This window comes from Ornithodoros turicata, chromosome 6, assembly GCF_037126465.1.
Source record: "Ornithodoros turicata isolate Travis chromosome 6, ASM3712646v1, whole genome shotgun sequence".
In the NCBI taxonomy this organism is placed as follows: Eukaryota; Metazoa; Arthropoda; class Arachnida; order Ixodida; family Argasidae; genus Ornithodoros; species Ornithodoros turicata.
This window is the reverse complement of record NC_088206.1, coordinates 4,645,440-4,659,239: the sequence shown is the minus strand read 5'-3', so window position 1 is coordinate 4,659,239 and position 13,800 is coordinate 4,645,440. Positions and strand designations below refer to the sequence as shown.

General features: G+C 49.1%; 1 protein-coding gene across 1 annotated transcript in view; it reads left to right on the top strand.

Annotated features, from left to right (window-relative positions):
- LOC135398891 (neurocalcin homolog) overlaps window positions 1–13,800 on the top strand; it is a 40,937-nt gene that overhangs the window by 5,552 nt on the left and 21,585 nt on the right. The gene's annotated exons all lie outside the window — the stretch shown is intronic.

Sequence of the window (13,800 nt, the reverse complement as noted above, 5' to 3'; positions counted from 1 at the left end):
CAACGTTGTCGTACAAAACCAGCCTCCAAAGCTTTATAAGCATTATGTACCCCAACGTTACTTACATGGGACGTTTCGCCCACGGGTGTGTCGTCATCGGCTTCAGATCAGCGTCTTTATCGTCAGCGGGCGCTTGCGGGCGCGTCGGTCGTGTTGCCTGTCCCGCCAATTTCGAATCCGCCTTTTTCTTCGTTTTTTTTTATTTTTTTATTTTTATTTTTCTGTTTTTTCTATGCGAAGCTGAGGCTGGTACACAACAGCAGGCAAGCACAAAGCCTCTAACACCCAATAACATTGAAAGATCGGATCGCTTTACATTCGCGTTCGCTATAACAGAGTTCGAGTAATCATAAGCGTACCGTTTACCGTTTGGTCGGTCCTTCGAGCTTGCGCGGCAACTGTTTCGGCCGTTTTGGTAAAAGCGCGTCCCGTCTGGGATTTGAATGTACTGACATATCCTGACGAGCTTCGGACTTGGTGCATCTGGTAAGCAAGTACGTCACAGAGCTACAAAGGTTATGACGGGAAAAAGGAAACTGTCTGCGATGGATACACCTTTCATGGTAAGACATACTTTTTACATGACTGGCATTTGTTCTGTGTGTGTGTGGAGCTGTGTAGTTGGGTGACAAAAGGTTTTGGTGACGTTTGCAATGATTATTGCGTCCATCCGGCGCGCTGTCATTTATGGACCGATCACGACCTACTATATATAGATTATACCGATGGTGGTGGATAAAGAGCTCGCCGTTTCGCCATGGGGAACCCCTATGAGGAGCCCGTCCACACGATCCGCTAGGGGCGCAACACGTCGGTCTGGTCAGCCGCAGTGTTGTACCCGCTACCCGAAAAAGGTAGCGCAATACCGATACGCGCTACCTGAGCAAAAAGTAACGAAATCCCGATATCGTTACACGTACCTAAAAGTAGCGGAATACCGCTACCGTTACCCGTAAAAAGTAACGCGATACTTTTTAGGAAAGAAACAAACAGTATCGTTGATGACGTACTTCAAATGTCTTAAAATAATAAAATAAAACAATATCTCAAAATAATAAATCGACGTCCAATGGAGGTTACACGTAGGTTGCCTGAAGGCTAAAATTTTGAAAACCGTTTTTTTACAGATTTACTAAAGCCTACTCGGTATCCTGCATATCTTTTTCTCTTCCTCTAAAGCAAATAAAGCACAAAGCAAGTCTACCGATAAAAGGCTCAGCAGCTTTGTCACAAAAATAACTCGGATTTACCGGAACGAGAAGTTAGTAAACATACCATGGTGTGCTTTTTCAAACTGGACGTTGACTTCCTTGACGCACAGATAAAGCTTTCCCACCGAGGCGCATAGTAGACATCTGAACACCACGCTACTGTTTTGTACTGTAGCAGGCCATGGTCCCTCCATTGCAGCGGACAAGAAATGGCAACTGTCAAGCACCTGAGCACACGTGGTGCAATGTCATGTGGAATGTCATGACTCATAGCTAGCGACGACGGCTCCAGAATGGAGTGACGTCAGTTTGCAGACAACGCACCAAATCTTCAAGAAGGTTCATCCCAAATAGGGAACACGTGGAGGACACATCCTCTTTGTAAGATAACGGCCTCTGTGCCCTCCTTTCGGCAATTTGCCCGGTCTTCCCAGAATGAGTTGTGATATCGGGCAGCTTGATCGAAGGCAGGCAGAGTGGAGGTTTGATGATAGGTCGAAGTCGAGTTGTCGCGAACCCCAGCTCGGAAAGTAGCGGTAGCGCTCAAAGATTGCGCTACCGCAAATTTGTAGCGGAAGTACTTCTTTCGTTACCAGTTTAAAAACGTAGCGCGATCTCTACTCCGCTACCGAAAAAAGTAACGGATACGGTAGCGCCGCTACTAGTAACGGCGCTACGTACAACACTGGGTCAGCGAGATCATCAGGGCTCGCCAAGATAAACTTCGGGGTTTATAACGAAGACAGAAACAGTGTCGGGAAGCTAAAGTACATGTTAGAGGACGTATTATGCCCCAAAATTTTATGTCGATTGTGACACTTGGTCTGTTTCTCTGCGGATAAACCGTGAAAATTAAAAAAACGCCGCTGGCTAACATTTCCAATCGGCTACACCTGTGTTTCAGCACCATCCGTCAGATGGCGACACGGTCGAACGCGGTGTTGCAGACGACTTCGCACAGTATAGTCCTTTGCATTCAGTTTCACTTGTTCACTTGGTTTCGATATCGTCTGCAACGCCGCGTTCAAAATTTGAATGGAAAGTTGAATTTGGAACGCGCAGAAGCGAACGTATACGACAACCGTAGCAGACGGCAGCAACAACTTCTATGAAAACGCATAGAATCATGATGATAATCAACTTTAGCAAGAAGCATCTTTCGTGGGACATCCACCGCTTGTAGAAAGATACGAATGTAAGCTAATGTACAAAGTATTTGAGGACGCAATACCTGGACCGGTTTGTAGCGCCACCGCTAACCTCCAAATGCGGCGATGGGAAGGGGTGTCTATTAGGGTATTAGGGTGCCTATGACATGGTCGCTATAATGTAGTAGGTCGTGGGACAGGGACTGTACGGTAGGACACCTGTGCTTCAGAGTCACTGTCTCCGAAACATTTCCGATCAAATCGGCTGTTAACACTGACGGCGTTCGAGGAATGGGACGAGATCGTCTGCTTTGCACTTGTGTCGTCTGCGTTCTTTCTGGCTCTCTCTCGCTTGCCCCCCTTTTCTGGTTCCTTGGGGTTTCGATGAGCGGATTGATGCGGCCGATTTTAAGTACGGGTGAGCTCTGCGGTACACGATCGAAGTGCAAACGACGTTCAGCATGCACCGTTCGCGCTAATGGTCGGGGAGTTGACCGGCCCCTCCTCGATGAGCGAGGTTTCGGCATCGGGCTCATTAAGAGGGTGGACTACAACCTCACTCATCTGCCAAGTTTCCTCGCGTAAAATAGCTGAAATAGTGGGTGGAGCAGCGAATAGCTCCAGCGGAAGGGCTATGTATTGATTTAGTTGCGTTCAGTTCCAAGTTCTCGTATACCGTTTGAAGGGCCGGTCGAAATAGTAAAAGTGCGCGGTACAAGACGCTAAATGTTTTCGGATAGCTGGAATTTTTTAGTCATTACGTACATAGTAGGAGGGTGGATGAAAGCTCTTTGTTCGAAGGATTGAACTGAATTGAAAAGTGAGCTTTCGTCGCAAGAACAATGTTCATCGTGACGTCATGCTTTCGGTCTTGGGGGTGTTTTCAGACTATATGCCGTGCACTTTTACTTCGCTGCGGTAATTTCATCAAATTTTTCCGTTTTTCCTTTTACATGTCATTTTCTGTCACGAATGCTTGCTGACGATGTTTTGGGCCGTGCGCGTGGCCTCGTGCTGTGCCATCCCATCCCTGTCAAGCCGCTGTCTGATTGGTCGAGAGACGAGCAAATTAGCTGTCACGCTTTCCGGACGTGACGTCACGTCCGCTGCCGCCGCCGCCGTCTGTTGCTGCAGCTGATTGATGGCGGGAGCGGTGCTTTTGAGTGCTCTCTTTTTACGTTGATCTCGTGGGTGGGGCTCTTTAGAAAGGGCAACCTGGGATCACCTGGGTCGAGGGCTACCCGCAAAAGGGTCATTTGCAGACTTTCTTCTTTTTCTTTCTACTTTGGCCTTTTCCAGCCATTTCACGATAGGCTTCTGGCTGTACCGCATTTACTCGTGAATAGTATAATCCGTCGTGAATGGTAGGGGACAACAAAATTATTTTGCTCCTCGTATGCTAGCTTTTATCTACGTATTTATGCGAGGCTATGCAGACGCAGTTCCAGCCCACCTTCGCGATCGGGGTCTTTTGCTTTGTATGACCGCGTCAGGCGGAACAGAAACTCGTCTGCTGCCTATAGCTTCAAAATTTCTGCTCCCGAACAATTTTTTAATTGTCTCGTGGTTAACTTTGTTACCCCCACTTTCTAAATACTGTGCAGATGTATTTATTGTTTAGTTTTAGTCGAAAGTGTTGTCAATGTTCCTCTGGGCATCCCCTTTTGAAATAAGTGACTACTTGGGTTATAGAAATGTACTGTGAACACATTCTGCTATGCTTCTTCGTCGTCTTCTACCTGGTGTGGCACACAACCAAAAGGCCACGGGTCAATGGGTCGGTGCAAGTGAGAATGAAGGGATGAGACTATAAGGTTCTCCTCACACTGGTTACAGCTTTGCTCAACACATTTGACAACACCTCGACTTCCAAAGTCGTCGTCTATCTTCCCACGTTATCGCCATCATCATTGCCATCATCATTGTCATCATCAACGTTCTTCCGAATTGTGCACGTAATGAGCGCCTTTCGAACCATTCCCTGGTTTCTGCTGTGGCAGGCGCTCTTACGCCCAGCAGACGCCATTCCGCCCTCGGATTACGGGGCTAACTACACATTCATCACGTACAAATACCATCCGGATCGTTCTTCGACTGTGGCATCGGTTTTCGGCAGAGCTCTCTTGGGGCATTTGGCCGACAGCCCCGAGAATGCGCAGATCTTCGAGGACATGTCCAGGGACCCGAGCTACAGGACGCTCATGGGCTACATTTCTCGGCACCAGGAAAACATCGGTGCGTTCGTGAGCGCTCTTTGGGTAGCGTTCGGCGTATCTGTCGTGATATTCTTTGCCACCATCCTGCTCCGTCAGTGCGGCCAGTGCGGTGCCGACAATTCGCAGATCGTCACCTGCTTCTACATGAAAGCTTACACCTTCTACGCGGTATTCCTCATAACCATGGCCGTCACGTTAATCTTCGCCCTTCTGGGCATGATCAGCACTAGGGACGAGATGATTCTACCTTTGTCGAAGGCCCCCGAAATCTACGAATTAGTCTTTTCGAACCTGAGAACGTACGTGCGAGAGACTGCGAGCGAAGTCATGGAGGCGGCGAACTCGACCGCCAACGTGTACGTGGACACGAAGAAAGCGTTGGCGTCGGGGTTCGTGCCCGGTTTGAGACGGCTCGTCGAGAGGGAAACTTTGAATGACCCAAACTTGAGCATGTACGCGGTGGCACGTAGCTGCATGCGCGACGTGAGACGTTTGGCCCAGCTGATAGAGGGAGACGAGACCTTACGGGCCGTCGGTGCCCAGTGCGAAGACATCCACCGCAGACACGATGCCTTCGTCGTCGACCTGGTCGATAGAGTGGCGGCCGAAACTGCTGGAGACAGGTGGCGCGTAGTGAAGGCGTTCATGGAGAGGACCTCAGCCGCATCGCGACTCGCCGAGAGCGACGACGGCGGGGCGACGACGCTTCGCAGCATCGATGACTTGAAGACGCGCTTGTCAAGATTCGAAGAGTCGCACGGATTGTACCATTACGTCTCGCGCATATTGATGTCCCTCCTAACGGCACTAATGTTTCTTCTCTCCGTATCCATCGGGTCCCTCGTTTTGAGTCTCGTCGTCGGGTTGTTGATCCACCGCCGCACCGTAAGGCCGAGCCGGAGGAACTTCGTGTCCCACTCCGTGGGGTACCTGTGCGTCGGTACGTCGTACCTTTACATGATCTACGTATCCATGGCCATTCCCATGACGATTCATCTGACCGCGTACTCCACCTTGCCGGAGTGCTACCTCTGCGAACCTTACAAGAGGAAGGACTGGGACGTCGTGGACGACGCCTTCGCCAGGCTCTGGCCCCCGGGAGAGCGATCGCAGCTGTTCGCGAAATTGGTTCCCAGCGAGATCCTCACAAAGTGCAAGAACGAGTCCGTATCCATCACGGATCTCGGACATCCCGTGCCGAGAGAGAACTCCCGGCGCTTGCACAGTGTCGCGAACACGGAGGCGTTCGTCAGGTCTTCGCGCCTCGTCACGATTGGCCGCTTTCGCGACGCGAACGCTGGCGTCGAGTATTCGCGCAATATCTCGCGGAGTCTGCTGCGGGTGTTAGCGGGCGCACCGGCCAAGGATGCCGGGTCTCGTCGTGTCCTGCGAGGGATGACGAGCAAGTGGCGCAGTCTTAGCCGGCAAAGTGACAACCGCAGCATGAGCGACCACTTGCTGCGCGTCGCGCCCGTGGTCTCTTCCTACTATTTGGGCCTCCTGGAGCGAGCCACGGAGCACGCGGAAAGGTTACTCCTGGACACTGATCGCGTGATAGGACCGTGCTATGTCGCGTACAATATACTGACCTCGATAATGGGCGTGACCTGCGGTATGTTCACCGCGGAGCTGGTGGGCCACTGGAGCTCCGTGCTCTGCGCTGCCATTCTCGGTATCCTCGTCGTTCCAATGTCGTTTGCCGTGTCAAAATATTACTTTCGCACGCTCAGTGCAAGAGATATGCGCGTTTGTCGAGGACGCTAAATAAATTTAAAGCGGAATAAAATGTAGCCTTCCCCCAGTTGATTTTGTCCCTCAGTATTTACGAGCAGCTGTGGCAGAAGTAGCCAGCAGGAAACTGGGGGACGGAGTTCTAGTGCGCGGGTCCTGGGTGGACTTGATCTGGATCTGTGACCGTCTGTGGAAGGTCTGCAGGTAACCACAAGGAAGCACTCTGTTAGAACAGGCCTTAGCATGACCTTTCTGATTGGATCGTGCTCTCGGTAGCCGTTGCTATGGAGACAAGCCCTCATGAGACACATGGGCAGCCACTAGAAGCCACGTGTTTGAAGTTGTCTGCAGCGGTTGACTGAAGCTGTCGACGTCTCGAATTTATGTTTCTCCGTGACCCGCGTTGGCAAGTGGCGCAGCCTGAGGTTCTACCAAGCTTTGGTTGCGCCTCTAGCGGGAGCTCGCAAAAGTATATTCTAGCGAATGTTCTAGCGAATATTCTAGCGAATCTACAGCGCGACCTAAAGACAGGGACAAAGACAGCGCTGATTTATTGCTACAAACAGGTGTCCTTTCATATCCGGTTATCCAGTTTCCGGTTTCAGTTTCCGGTTTTCCAGTTTATATTATATCCAGTTTCTCATTCGTTCTCTTTGCTGATAGCTAGCAGGGGGCTGCTCCAATGAAGAAACGCGCCGCCAGTGCTGTGTTCCGTAAACTTTTCTCCCAAGCTGTACCAATGGACTACTCGAGGATTTTCCTCTAAATCGTAGATGTCAGTTGTCCGTTCTGGTCGTCTCTTTAGGTCACACTGTATAAGAACGTCGGCACAGTTGCCCCTGAAGTCGGCCCAGGATGCATACTAACCCCCTCCTCTATCCCCCACCTCTTCTTGCTGTACCCTCTCCACATGTGTACGCTGCTCATAGCTACTGTTGCTTCGTGGCGCTAACGCGACATAAAAACAATGGCGAACAGGAGAGGGATATTTGAAGAGATATATAAAGGAGATATTTTCAAGATTTATAAGACGCCCATAGTATCTGGACAGATTGACTGCCACCTGGCGGTAATTTCGTTGTCACGAAAAACAGCCTGCGGCACACGTGTTGAATTAATCCGGAGGTAAAACCACTGTTGTATTTACGAGGTCGACGTCGGCGTTAATTATGCTGAATACGAACCTCTCGTTTGTCGAGCAACATTGTCCCGCCCGTTGCCTATTGACGCAGCGAGCGGGCCTGGGTGTGGACAGCTAACATACCTCCGGGAGAGAGAGACACACACACACACAGTTTGTGTCACGAATTGTCGATGGTTCAGTGACAATGACAAAGGACCGTTTTGCACGGGCAAACTGTGGCACAATTGGCTCGACAACTTGGGCCCAGGGCACCGTAGCAGCTGCTCGTACCTCGCGGGCATATCGTACGAAATTTTCTCGGTGCGTTGCAAGGGTGGGGGTGGGTCCGCGTGCGAAGCTTTAAACGGTTCCGTAAACAGCGCCATTGTGGCAAGTACACGAACTAAGTTATGATACATCGTTTCTTTCGGTGCCTTATGGCCTGGTGTCACGCACGGCCACTAGATCACGCTCAGGCCTGCGTTCTGTTATAAAGTGACTTTATTCTGCCGTGGAGCTCCCGATAGACGACTTTAGAAAGACGCGCGCGGCGCAAAGCAGCATGGGAACTTTGAGGGACACTGCTCTGTCGTCTGCTTCGGTTATGGTTTACCCCGGCTGACGCTCCTGCTGCGCAAACCGGGAATGTTGTTGTTCTTCTTCTACCTCCGCCTCTGGCCGTCTCGTAATTCTCTAAGGCGCTCAAAGTTCCCATGATCCCTTGCGTGCACAGGTGGCGCTTGCTTTTGTAAAAAGGCGATTGCGCGTAGCTAGTTTCCAGCCTCTGAATTGAGCAAGTGACGTGTGAGACCGCACCGGTCCGTCTTTGGCAGTCCTTTCTGTTATGGCGTTCAGCGTCAGCACCGTCCGCTACGACATTATTCGGGAAGCGGTGAGGGGAGTTTATTCGAAGAAAAAGAGGGTCAATCGAACGCTAGACCGACTTTGTACGTTCCATTAAAAAATAAAAAAAAAGTAAAGGAAGACGAAGAAAGAAAAAGAGAGGAGGAAAAATCAGTGCGCGGCTCCTCTCTCCCCAGACGGTGTTGTCCGCTGTCGTCTGCCATCGCCACGCAATACTAAACGACGGATATTGTTTCCTTCCTGCATGATGTTCCTATTTTTCGCTATATGGACAACGAAAACCCCTTCCACAAGAAGAATGCACGCCCTGCGGACGAAATTAAAGCGTGCCTATACGAAGCCGCCCCGGTGGGAATCACCTGCGTTAGTACGCACAGGGGCTCGCTATAGGACACTCGATATGTCCTCGCAGCGCACCGTGTGACATTAACCGAACATTACTCGTTATACAAAAACACCCTGTCCGTGCGGAGCATGATACTCGCGCTGTTAGTATACATCAAAGAGTGTGGACAGAAAGCGAAGTGGTCTTTTTTTTTTTTTTTTCGAGAATTCAGCCTGACCTCCGGAACACCAAATGACCCATGCATGTGGCTATATTAGCCAGCCCATGGTGGCAAACTTCCTCCCGTGGGAATATATGCGCTTCGTTTTGTTTTAATTTCAGCGCCTGCTTCCATCAAGCAAATGAGAGCGACCCGACTGCTTCTCCACCCTTCCCTGTCCTTTATATTATTTCCTGCCACCGAATAACGCGAGGTAGGAAGGGAAAAAAACAAAAAACAAAAAAAAATCCAGTTTTATCACGTGGTTTTACCGTATATAGACAATTCAGCTGCGATAGAGGTTTTGTTTGTTTCGTGTCTCTGTCCTAACGCTCGATGCGTGCGCTGTGAGGCTCCGTTTTCGGTATTTACCCGAGAGAACGCGTAAAAATGATGGTCGCCGAATATAATTTCTCTCTCTCTATATATATATGTTTTTAAATTTTATTTTTGGTTCTGCAGATCGGGAATAGTTACGGTTTTTGGTTTGAAGCCTCTGGTAAAAGCTTGGAAAATGCCGCTAAAAGCGATTCTGAACTCATTGCATACGTTTAGGGGATTCGTATCTCGTAATTGGGGTGAAAGGAAAATTTGATTGATGACATGCAGTATGGCAAAGGATGACCTTTGACGGAGAAGAAAAAGAAAAAAGAAAAAAAAAACAATGAAAATGAGCGAGTTCTGTGGACTCGCCTTCTTCCGGCATAAACAGCCTGCTGTACGGTATCCGCCCACCATGGGCGCATCCAGGATTTTTATTTTTATTTTTATTTTTTATTTTTTTCAGAGGGGGTGGTGCAGGGCAGAATGTTTGGGATGTTGGTTTTCACGGTACGGGATCTGTGCATCTAATTCTGAGCGGCAACTGCGCCCGCAACTACATTGTCTTGGGATCAGAAACCCTACGTTTCTCAAACGTAGTGTGTGAGAGAGAGAGAGAAAAAAAAATCATAATTTGTGATTGGCGTTGCAACGGTGATGTTTACTTGCTGAAGCCACCCGTCACCGCGCCCACACAACCACAAATTATATTGGACCAGTGGTTGTTTATTGATCGTTTGCGGGGCTATGCACTTGTCATTCATGTTTTGAACGTCGTGTATGGCGCAGGATGCTCGATTCGATCGTATTGGTACAGCTAAGCTGTATCGGGTAATATCGGAGAAAGAAACTAGTGGGTATATATACCATCACTAATGACTGCTTCAACCGTCCGTGATGTTTGGTTTCTGTATTTTCCACATCGGCATTATTCGCATGAGCTGTCACGTATCCGGCGATCTCAAGGGGACTTTTGAACATGGGAGAACTGATGTTCTGAGGCTGGAACAACATGGAAGGGACAAATACATACGAAGCCTCAAATTGCCTTACTGAAAAGGTTAGCCAGCTGGTAGGACTCGAACCGACATCTTCTGGATTACTCGTTCAGGCTAACGAAATGAGCAACTTTATCGGTGCTTTGCTGTGCTCACAATCTGTGCTCACAATCTGTGCTCCTCGTGAAGCTTCTTCTTTGCGGTTATTGTGCGCGTTGCGAGCGCTCACGTGTTGTGATGTCACCGCCCTGAGTGATTAGCAGACTTGCGGTGGTGGTGGTGGTGGTGATAGGGCTTGCCGTTGTCGGCCTCACGTATGTGGGCAACGTCACGACTCACGCCCTGGGGGAATGTGCGTCCTGGGCCGACTTCTAGGGGAACTGTGCCGACATATGTCTGAAAGCGTCTGAGGAAAACCCAGGAAAAACCCCAGACAGCACAGCCGGCACCGGGATTCGAACCCGGGTACCTCCCAGCAGACTTGTAGCGAGGCTGCTGCATCTTCTCCGACCAATAGGACTGTTTCATTTGTTCCGAAAGCTCGCATTCTCGTGCTCTCATACATGCTCGTTGCGTTCCAATGTTCGTTCCCATGCTCGTTCATCATCATCTTTCTCTTTCCGTCTCAATATATGGCTCAATATACGTCTCAATATAGTCGTGTGAAAATAATGAACAAACATGTACGTCACTGTAAGGATAATCGTCGAGCAATACCCCCAAAATTGTAAATCATTTTCCTGCTCTGACGGCGGTGTCGGGTGAGAATGGTCAGGTATGATACGAGAACTGGTGTGTGCTTATAGTTCTAGGCACATGGGAGTCCGAGACCAGAAAGGGAAGACGTAGTGGTATCAGAAGTATCAAAAGAAGAAAGAGGAGGAGGCTGCCCGTTCTCCTCAACGTATACACTTATTTCATTAACTTTGTGTAAATTTTTCCTTCAAGCATGGAAGTACAACGCGCGGCCTTACTGTCAGGCTTCGTAAACGGTAGACTTAAAATAAATTCGCAGTGCAACGTTTTTCCAGTGAGCTTGAACAGAACGTTAGTGAACTGTTTTAATTCCGTGGTAGCACCGCGAAGCAATAGAATGTTATTGTATTGTATTGTATTGTATCGATCTCAGGAAATGTACAGAATCCGGTGCCCTTCACGTTCATTACAACATCAACACTATGTCCGCAATGTACAGGGTGTGTGCAGAAAAACGTGACCCGCATTTAGGCACATAGCTTGATGACTACCTAACTAACGAACTTCCGGTGGCGCAGCATGGCACATTTATGCGTGCGAAATCTGCAGAAAAATTGTGGAAGCCATACTCAGCTTAAAAAATAAACGGAACAACGAAAACGTCGGCTTCCGTGCATCAGAATAGGGCAACATGGTGGACAACAGGGTGTGTGTGAAAGGGCAACATGGTGGACGTAGGAGAGTTGTGTTCAAGTCCCGCTAGGGGAGCTATCGGTGCCTAAATCGCAGTGCCGTGTATGCCAAAGGCCTTTGGCATACACGGCACTGCTAAATCGAAACGATGTCCCACATGGATGCTCATCGGCAGTACCCCTAGCGGTGCCTGCACATAACTCTCGTGAGACCGAAATGCACTACCATGCACTGTCATGACCGCACTATTCTAATGCATGGAAGTTCATGTTTTCGCGCTCTGTTTATTTTTTTACACTGATTATGGTTTCCAGGATGTTTTTTGTAGCTTTCGCACGCATAAATACACCGTCGTGCGCCACCGGAAGTTCCTTGGCTAAGTAGACAACGAGTTACTACGGGTCACGTTTTTCTGCACACACCCTGTACTATTGAAGAGAACAATTCGAACACTACAATATGCATCTATTTCGCCTTTGTTGTTCATCACAACACCCGTAGCTATCAAGACGGAGTAAAGTACACGGTCGCAAGTCCTCACAAACGGTGCGGAGAGCGTTTCTTGGCGGACTGAAGAACTTTACAAAATCTGTCTCGTACAGTTGAAAGGCATCCTGACGCCATCACGTCCATGCGGCACAGTTAGCCGCTTGTGTGATCGCCCAAGCGAAGAATCCTTCCGCCATCTTCGTTTGGGAGCTTCAACGCCAGCGACTCGTTAGGAATAACGAAACGAAGGAACTTATCGAAGCTCTGCTGTGGCACAATCTCTGCTCCTCGTCTAGCCTCTTCGTTGAGGCTATAGTGCTCGTTACGAGCCCTTACGTGTTGTGATGTCACCGCCCTGAACGAACTACAGGTGGTGGTGGTGATGGTGATAGGGCTTGCCGTTGTCGGCCTCACGTATGTGGGCAACTCACGCCCTGGTGGGGGAATGTGCGTCCTGGGCCGACTTCTAAGGGAACTGTGCCGACATATGTCTGAAAGCGAACGAACGAACTACAGCTGCCAACGAGGCTGCAATCTTTTCGACCAATGAGGTTGTTTAATTTTGTTTGGATAGCTCGCATTGTTTGTCTATGGATTGTCTATGGCTTGTCGTTGTCACTTCTTCGTCTACTTTCTCGTCTTCATCTGCATCTTCTCGAGAATATCTCGCAGCCCTCATGTAACCACTGGTGTAAATACGATGAAAGGGGGGAGCATGTCATTTTGTACACAGTCGTGAAGCAATACATGTTCGTTTCTGCAGAAATTCCGTTTCTGCAAATCTCCAAATGAAGATGTTTCACACTCTAACGAGTGGGTAGACCCACTCGTTAGGAAAACCATCTCATTCGATCATAACTGGACTGAGACATTACGCCCCTGTCACTTTAACGAAAAGAGCGCGTCATACACCACGTGCTCGAGCTCCCGAGTGTCTAGCGCTTCGTTAGATCATGATTCATGAGCCATGTAGGCAATGAAGGCTGTGAGCGAAACATTCGTTAGGCGCATGACGCTGTCGGTCGTTACGCGAGCAAGAGATTACGCCTTGGTCCCGTTAATGAAAAAAGCGCGTCACGTGTTCGTGTTAACGGGAGCTCCGCCCCTCGTTGGCTCGCGAGCGATGGAAGTCTATTCATACTATTCATGTACTATTCACACATATTCATCGTGTGTATGTGTGTATGAGTGAGCAAAAATGTAAGAGTGAAAGGAGGATGAGTGAGAAAGAGTGACTGGTTTGTCCCTTCAGATGACGCACCCTGGAAGTCGCTGAGAAGGAGTGTCAGCTTAGCTCAGTTGGTAGACCCCTGGACCGGTTGTTCAGAAGATGTGGGTTCGAGTCCTGCCAGCTGGCTAACCTTTTCAGTGACTTTCATCTTTCATCAAAGGACTTTGCTGGAATACAGGTTATTTCCTGAATTCCCCGCGTACAATGCGATTAATTATATTACAACGCAGTGTTTGTTACCCAATACTCCAATATATACATATATATAAAGAGAGGAAAAAGTATGATTCACTGGCTTGCACTGTGGCATTGAGGAGTGCTCAGTCACCCTCCCAGGTGTATATCGCTCGCTGAGTGACCCCTGGTTTGCCAATCCCGAACGATGCGCAGCTACCCAGGGCTGACGAGCCGCAAACACGGCGAAACACGTGTCCTCTGGTGCTGTCGCATCGTTCTATGAGTATATATATATACATATATATAGAGAGAGACTGGATGTCATGGAACATGGAGGTGCATATACTTATATTTCAT